At 31.6% G+C, this 9,465-nt stretch overlaps 1 pseudogene; it reads left to right on the top strand.

Moving 5' to 3' along the window:
* Window positions 1-261: 261 nt before the first annotated feature.
* LOC102892022 lies at window positions 262-1,049 on the top strand (annotated as a pseudogene).
* Window positions 1,050-9,465: the final 8,416 nt, after the last annotated feature.

Below are 9,465 nucleotides of genomic sequence, written 5' to 3'. Positions count from 1 at the left end.
TTCATTACTTATTACTGATGTGAATGTATACTTGGAAAACCCCAGATTCGACTAAATCAGATAGATTGAGATATCTGATGAAATTCAGATAGATTTTTAGGTACAAAATCCATACATAGAAATCAATAATTTTCCTATTTACAAACAACAACAAAAAAAATGGAATGAAAATAATGGAAAAATATCTTATTTGAAACAACTTAAAAAGTGATAAAATCTCTCTTAATAAACTTAACAGCTATTTCTGTGCCCAGCGCAGCCATGGCTCGTGGTCCCAAGAAGCATCTGAAATGTGTAGCAGCTCCAAAACATTAATGCTGGATAAACTGACTGGTGTGTTTGTTCCTCATCCATCTACCAGGCCCCACAGGCTGAGAGAATATCTCTCTCCCATCATTTTCCTAAGGAACAGACTGAAGGATAACCTAATGGGAGATGAAGTAAAGAAGATCTGCATGCAGAAGTTTATTAAAATGATAGCAACATCTGAACTGATGTAACCTTCCTACCTTACTGGTTTTATGAATGTCGTCAGCATTGACAAGACTGGAGAGAATTTCCTTCTGATCTATAACTCCAAGTGTTGCTCTGCTGAGGAGGCCAAGTACAAGTTGTGCAAAGTGAGAAAGATCTTTCTGGGCATAAATCCCTAAAATGATGACTCATGATGCTCACACCATCTGCTACCCTGATCCCCTCATCAAAGTGAATGACACATTCAGATTCATTTGGAGACTGGTAAAATTACTGATTTCATCAAATTTGACACTGGTAACCTGTGTATGGTGACTGGAGGTGCTAACCTGAAAAGAATTGGTGTGATTACCAACAGAGGGAGATGCCCTGGCTCGTTTCATGTGGTTCATGTGAAAAATGCCAATGGCAACACATTTGCCACCTGGCTCTCCAACATTTTTGTTACTGGCAAAGGCAATAAACCATGGATTTCTCTTTTCTCTGCAAGGGTAACCACCTCATCATTGCTGAAGAAGAAACAGGGACTGGCAGCCAAACAGAGCAGTGAGCAAAATGATCTCAAGGTGACATGATTGGAAGAGTCTTTGTACCTAACTAAAGATAAGTATAGCAAAAACAAACAAACAAACAAACATCTTTAACAAAAATATACTGTCTGGATGTAAAGAATATTTTAAAACATTTTTGAAAAAATCAAAGAAAACTGAACACAGAAAAGTAATACTGTGATATGAAATAAAAAGACTCACATTTGTACAAATGTCAGTTCTCTCTAATTTAATGTGACCATAGTAACAATAATTGATTTTTAACTGAACAAATATAAGCTATATTTTATATGGAAAAGTTAGTTTAAAATATATGAAGAGATAAGTAACAAGAAAGTACCTGATTAGCATATGAAAATGCATTATAGAATGACAAAATGAAAGAGTATGATACAAAGTCATAAATAAGTATAAATTACCGGAAGAATTAAAACCAAATACATACAAAATGTTACTGCTAGATAAAGACAGAATTTTAAATAAATAGGAAATAATAAATTAAACAATAAATGTGGAATTTTTAGTTCAAAGTTGTTCTCTTTAGTTCAAAGAGAAAAAAATTTATATATAACATCTTACATTAAGATAAATTTCAAATGGATAAAGATGTAAAAAAAAAATCATCTGTAAGTATACTTAAAAAGTATACTGACAGAAAAAAAGGTTTTGTAATACAGGAATGGGAAAGGGCTGGCCAATTATGGAGACAAAACCCAGAAGCCTTAAAGACTTGATAAATTTTAGTATATTGAAAACAAAGTCATGAATGCAAAAGCATAAGAAAATCAAAACATAAATAATCTATTGTGAAACATGTCACAAATCATATTACAAAGAATTTATTGCTTAATTATTAAAACTGTTATTAATCAATAAGAAAAATGAACAACATAGAAATGAACAAAGTTAAAAAGTTTCACTGAAAGTAAGGCTCAGGTGGCTTAATCTCACTAATAGTAAAAGAAAAGCAAAGGAAAGATTCATAGGAGGGGAATATGTTAAAAGGCCACAGAGACTAGCATAAAGAAACTCTAAAAATCCAAATGTGAAATTATTTCAGAAAAAAAAAAAAGAAATAATGAATCACTAACCATAGACTAATATAAGATTCCATAGATCCAAAATTATATGAACAAGTGAGTCAATCAATAAGTAAGCAATAAATAAGTAAATAGTAGAGGAAGAAAAACTTCTCCTTACAGTAGATTTCCATCTACTCAATGTAGAATGAATAGAGGAAATGGAAAAATCACAATTTATCTTTATTGATAGATTCTAAATTAGTGGGTGAATGTATGATTTTAAAATATTTGCATGATCTCAAAGTATCTCCCAGAGAATACTCAATAATTACAAAGAGAAAATTACAATACAGTGGAAAATTTTCCAGGTACCAACAAATTTTACATCAAAAATAGTAGAATCAAATCCACATCATGTACATACAATACAAGAAAAGACACATCATTACTTCTGTGGTATTCTTACCGTAGAATTTAGTCCTAAAAAGACATTAGGTGAAGCAAATTAGAGACGTTATACAAAATAATTGGCCAGTCCTCTTCGAAAATGTTAAGGTGATGAAAGAAGAAGAAGAAAAGATCTAGAAACTATTCCAGATTTAAAGGAGGCTAAGGTATCATGACAACTAAATACAATGTATGATCCTAATTCAATCCTAGATCCATAAAAAAACACTAGTAAAGTATTTGGTGAAATTTTAATAAAGTATGTAAGATACATTAGTTTTCCATCACTATTAATTTCCTGTTTTTGGTAAATGTGCTGTGTGTTATGTAAGATGTTAATATCTGAGGGATATTATTGATATGCATACTAGAATTTCAGGAACTTATGCAACATTTCCACATGCCTGAAATCTTTTCAAAATAAAAAAATTAAATTTTAATAATTAAAATGCCAGGAAAATATTTTTATTTAGTACTGATTAGAGGCCAATAATTGTATAATGCTGTGTTGGTCAGTGTGTGAGAAAACCGAAACTTTAATATATTATTAGTCAGAGCAAAATTTGGTGCAATCGATATGAGATGCATCAAAATTTAAATCTCTATGGAATGCTAATCGAAACTTAAAATTAATATACCTTTTGACTCAGCCTTTCTATATATGGGATCTTATCCTCCAGTTAGTCTTGCATGTGTGTATATGGTAAGTGTACAAGGATAGTCACTGCATCATCATTTATAAGCAAAAAAGACTAGAGACCACACCATTTCCATCCTTAGAGGACTAGTTGATTCAAACAATAATAAATAAATAAATATATTGTATTCAATTGAATAGTTAAAAAAGGAAAGAATAAGGAAGTATTTCAAGCAATAACACTGATTACTATCTAAAAATATATAGTTACATGGAAAGGGAAAGGGTCATAAAACTTTACCATTTGTAACTACTCATATATATATTTTTGAAAGAAATATAACATGATAGTATGTTAATAGTTAAGAGGTAAGTAGTTAAGAACATGAGCATTGTACACAGATTTCCTGAGTTCCAATTCCAACTCTGTCACTACTAGTTGTAAGTGCTTAAGTAAATTACTTAATCACACAGAACCTCAATTTCCTCATCTGTAAAATGGGAGAATAACAGTTGCTATCTAAAGGGTTGTGTTGAAGAGTAACTAAGTCAGTTGATTTAAAAGATTTAGAACAGTCCCCAGCACTTAAAAACAGTACAACAAATGTTGTTTTGATCACTGTCTTTAGGGAAAGGAGTTCTGAGTGTGACACCAGTGTAGGAGCAAGACCTTGCACGGCACGCATTTGTACATTGTGAATTTTGAGCTATGTGATTGTATTAGCTAACTAAATATAGAAGAGAGGAGATGAGAAAAAATACATTCAAAGAAAAATAAAATTTTATTATTCTACAAAGAGGAAAAAATCTCAAAGGTCTCATAGATGTTATCCTGTTGTGTTTCATTGGTAACTTTAGTACATGTATTTATTCTGCTGGAGATGAATTTATACCTTAATATTATATCAAATTATTTCTGTAAATATTTATCATTTTAATTATTGGCTTTATGTTTTCATTATAATTATTCTGATACTATCATTGTCTTAAATGAATGATCTAAACATCGGACAACTATTAATTACATTCATTCAAAATGACATTTATTGCTATTTTTTTCTGTAACAAGTGTTTTCTTCCCAAACACTTGCTTTTATTGGCAAAAGTACAAAATGTTTTTATTAACTAACAAAAATAAAATTTGTTTCAGTATTCATGTTAGTTTAACCACATGGGCTTAATAAGTACATTAATGGTTACAATTAAAATACAGGCTCAAAATTTTATTAAAATTCTGTAATTTTAATTTAGAACCATATCTCCATATTATGTGCACAAACAAATTTCATGAAATTATTATCATGTGAACAATTACTTAAAGTGGAGAGAATTTGCCAAGTATGGCTTATAATTAAGTATGACTTGATGTAATAAGATGCATTTAACTAATTTAGCTAAGCTAAAAAGCTTTATTATCCTTAATCTTTGATTCTAGAAATTGAAAATGAAGCAAGAATTTCAATTTGCATAAAAAGCTATAAGAGTATGTGCATATACTCAGGGGGCTTTAATCTCATAAATTCTGCACTCTCTGCCAAGACCAACACTATCACTGAAAATTAATTTGATATCAAAAGCTCTAATTGTGTTGCAATTAAAACTCATCATTACCCTCCTTTTTAGAAAGGGAAAGTGTCCAAGCCATTCTTGCCAAAGTCTGAGTTCTACAAGACTTTGTGTTAAATGACTACTAGAGACACTTAATAAAATTCGAAAAAGAAATGTTATAGCCTGAAGCAGCATAATATGTCTTAGTTGTATTTTAATGTCCTCTCCTTCTGCAGGATTATAAGCCACCAAACATGCCTCTACACCTTCACAGTAATGAAAAAAGAAATGACATTAATGAGCCTTTTTTCCTACAGGTCATATACATTGCTGCATATTTAACATTTAATTCTCAAAATACTCATAAGATATAGGGACTGTTAATCCCATTTACAAATAAGGAAACTGATGAACAAAGAAGTTATATAATCTAGGTTAGGTTAGAAATATAACCCAAATCTCCTGTGACTGTATTTATATTTCCCCAGTTTTATGTGTTACATTCTCTTTTTTCCACGTCTTTCCTTCATACGCCTCCTCAAACTCAATCAGTGATTTGACATAATTAAGGTTTATGCTCTAATTTGGAATAGTGATTCTCAAACTGTAAAGTGCTTATAAAACACATAGAGAACTTATTATAATACAGATTTTGATTTGATAAAGATGAGTTCAAAAATTCTGCATTTTTATGAGGCTCTTGGGTAATGCCCGTGCTGCTATTCTATGGGACACACTTTGTCTACAAAGCACTCATGCCTTTTCTTCTCCCTGTGGGACATTCTGGCTCTAAGTGAAAGTCTTATTAAACATTCACCATGCAAAATGCTTTTTCAAAATTCATGCTACAGCCTCATCAGATTGGAGAGTCTAAACTGATTCTAAACTTTGCTAATGTTATGGTGTCTCCCTCCATTATCCAAATAATGCATACTTATTATTAACAATCAGAAAATGACTATAAGCAAAATTGAACAACAAATGATAAATATTTACCTGAAAACTACATTCAGAAGAAAAAAACTAAAAATATTGGTCTATATCTTTCCAGAATTATAATGAGCATACTGCTTAACATCTTTGTGGAAATTATTTTGTCTTAATAAATATATAACTATCCCATCATAAAACAATCAAAAGTTGCTATATTCTGTGTAAGCCTACAATCTGTAAGTCATTTCTCTCTCTGGACCTCAGTTTTCTCACCTGTAAAATCACTTGAACTAAGAGGTCCTTTTCTAGACCAATCACTTGTAGAAACCACCATTCTTTACATCTTTATCTCAGTATTTTGAATTGCTACACACCAATAATTCTACCTCTAGTTGTCATAAGTTTCCACAAGAACCATGTTAAAAAATAGTAGGTATGCAATCTTTGTCCATCTCAAAGGTTTAGCCTTAAAGAAATTGGCGTAAGTAGTAATCATATTTAAGCTTCCAGAACATGAACAGGTGTGTAGGATTTTTCTGTGTCTCTACCTGCTGCTACCTCAGCAGTTGATCAGTATGCCTTTTACCGAAGAAAACTTTTTTGCTTGGATTTACATGGGTTTGGCAGGACACATAAAATGTACAAAATACTGTGATGAATTTTAACTTCTGCAAAAACTGTTATCTCTGGGTATTCATGTACTTTTTTTGAGTTAATTAAATGGTATTTGGCATGTAAATATAGAGCCTACCACTTTATATTCTGCCAGAAGTTATTATGTACTTGTTAAACCTCAATAAATGAAAAAGTGATATGTTATGTGTACTTGCATGAAGCTAAGATCAACACTAGACAGAAAATTAACGTAAATTTGGGGGATAGGTAGGTGGGGAATAATTAGCTGAAATGATCTCTACCTCTCTCTGTAGATGTTGAATGTTTAAAGTATACATTTAAGGTAATTTAGTTTTCTAGAGTCTTATTTGAGAAGATGGGCTTTTTACCTGATTGATTAATGTATCTATTTAATTAATTTAGAGTTTCTCCATAATATGAACAACTGATACTCAAGACTCTCACCTGCCAATTGAACACTAACTGCCCTGGTCAGCCCCATCTTGAACTACCACCTTGTGGGGCAGATTGTCCTTCTGGCCTTCTTGCCTTTCTTCTTTCCTTCCTTCCTTCCTGCCTGCCCGTCTGCCTGCATTCCCTTTTCCATCTCTTCTCTCTCTCTTTTTCTCTCTCTCTCTCTCCCTCCCACGCCTCCACCCAAGGGTTATTCTCTTGCTGTGGTTTTATGTTCAGAGACTCTCATCATTTCTATGGCAATCTCTTTTGATTGTCACCAGTATTTGTCACTCTCTTGATTCCTTTTTTATCTCTTCATTTCTTTTTGGTTATCAAAATTTTTCTTTTTCATCTTATATTTCTTAAGACATTTTTTTCTTTCTTTTGTTTGTTTCTTTCAGTTTTAATTTCTAATATTTGTTAAGTTATAATTAAGTTCAGTAACCCTATTTCTGAGTTTTGATACTTCTTATTGATGTTTTCCCTTCATGTCCTGTATTTTCTTAATGTCTGTTAGTTCATTTTAAAATAGTCACTGACAGTTTCTGTTTGTTTTGTGGGCATATCTTTTACAGCTGGTTCTCACAGTTTAAAAAATTTTGTCTTCTGATTCTTATTTTTGTCTAAAAGACCTCCATTGAGACTTAACCTTCACACTTTTTTGTTGCTCCAAATATATGTGTTTTCTGTTATTGTTATCTTTATTATTTTACAAAAGAGAGAAAGAAACTATTTGGTTTATGGTGACTTTAGTTTTTTTAAATATAAAATTAGTTTTTCTAATCTTTTATATGAGGCAATGTTCAGGAACTCTTTTCTAACTCTTTTCTAAGATTCCTCTTCTGTGCCTTTGCTTTCTAATATTTCCCTTTCCCTTTTTTATGTAGATCTTGAGTTTTCCTCTCTTGTCCTGTTCTACTCAATTTTGATTGAGCTCTCAGAGATTTCTAATGAAACTTCTAGTGAGGAACCTATCCAAAAGGGATTCTGAAGAGTCTATTTTGAGAGTTAGGGGCTGGACTGCTGTGGTTCATTTAGTACTTCTTAACCTGGGCCCTAGCACTTGTCCAGTTTGTGGAGAGCAAACCCCTTCCCAGTTTCAGCCACAGTTCTCACGTTGGCCCATTATGTTTTGCTGGAAATATCTGTTGGCTCTTTGATGTGACTTCTGTTCTCAGTTCCAAAAGACACCACCCTTATTGTGCTCTTTGTCTTCTACCCACATAAACAGTAGTGCAGTGCCTGTCTTGTGGCTATTGGTGTATTTTTCAGTTTATGAAGATACTTAAAATCTAGTTTTGTTGAAAATGTTGTCCATTTATTTTTGTTTTTACTATGTAGTTGCCTTCTGTTTTATGCAGGAATTTAAGAAGATTGAAAAATCTTACAAGAATCTGATGACATTAGAAAAATGTAGGCTCTTTTTCAAAACATTACAATGAATACATGGCATAGGTTTATTAAGTAGCCTTTTAAGAACTATATAGGAGATATATTTGGCCAAATTTATTTCATTCATTGATGGTTTTTTTGCTATCACATGCATCAATAGCAAATAGTGGGTTTTAATAGAGAAGAGAAATCACTAACAGGTTATTGTATAATTTTTTTTTTTATTTGGGGAAAATGGTGTTTAAGCACTATGAGAAAATTAAAGCTGTTAATACAAAATTATGATCAGTCTAGATGAAGTGTGGGTTAGATACAAAATGGAGGTTACAAAATATAAATTACTCAAGCAAAAAAAAAAAAAAGACTTTAACTTAATCCGCTATGAGCAATTTTTTTATGTTTAAACATCTAATAGGGATGAGGACACATGTACACTCTCCAGTCTTCAGTGGCTGCCCTTCTTCTGAAGTGCCATCATTTTTTTTTTTTCTGGTATTAAGCTAAGTTAATAAACTCCAGTTACTATGCTTTTATTTAATTTGTCATTAATCAAGTATCCCAATGAACAAAGTATGTTGAAATTATAGAACCTTTATCCTAGTAGCATTTTTCCTGAAATGCTTAACAAAACTAAGCCCAGGACAAAACTCTCAAGAGGTACTCACTAATGTACAGCATAGGGTTTATAGTAAAAATATCGTAATAGCATTGTACAGTGTCAGATACTTGCTGGATTTATCATGGTAATCATTTCTTTAAGTATACAAATGTTGAATAACTATGATGTATACCTGAAATTAATATAATATTATATGTTAGCTATATTTTAATAAAAATCTTAAAAATAAATAAATACATGCTTGCTTGCTGTTGGATTAATTGAATGATACCATGTATTGTATAGTACTCTATGGTTTGTGCCAAACTATCCCCTATTATTTGATACATTTAATTCCCACTCAAGACAATAGTCAGTTAGATATTTCATAGATCAAGAACTTTAGGTTCAGAGCAGGTCTAGGACTTACTCAAGCTTCTCGGTTTTCTGTGTTTTGCTGTTTCTACTATTCTATGGTTTCTGAATGGATGACTATTTTTTAGGGAGAATTTGAATTCATCTCCCTTTACCCTGGCTTAAGAAAACTGTGCTTTATGTGTAGGTCTCATTTTCATAAATGCATTTATCTTTACTTATGTTTCCTATGTGCTTATTTTATCACATTTAATGATTCTCTATCTAATAAGGATGTCTTGTTGTAAATTAATGGACTATAGAAAGCTAATGATGATCACCTGACATGTGCTAACTACTTTGCTAAATTCTTTCACAGAATGTTTTATTCGTTAGCCACATCAACTCTATTACACTGTTTATGGACTAATCACTCCT

The sequence above is a fragment of the Pteropus alecto genome, unplaced genomic scaffold (genome assembly GCF_000325575.1).
Source record: "Pteropus alecto unplaced genomic scaffold, ASM32557v1 scaffold155, whole genome shotgun sequence".
Lineage (NCBI taxonomy): Eukaryota > Metazoa > Chordata > Mammalia > Chiroptera > Pteropodidae > Pteropus > Pteropus alecto.
The sequence above is the reverse complement of the archived record's forward strand: the minus strand, read 5'-3'. Positions and strand labels throughout refer to the sequence as shown.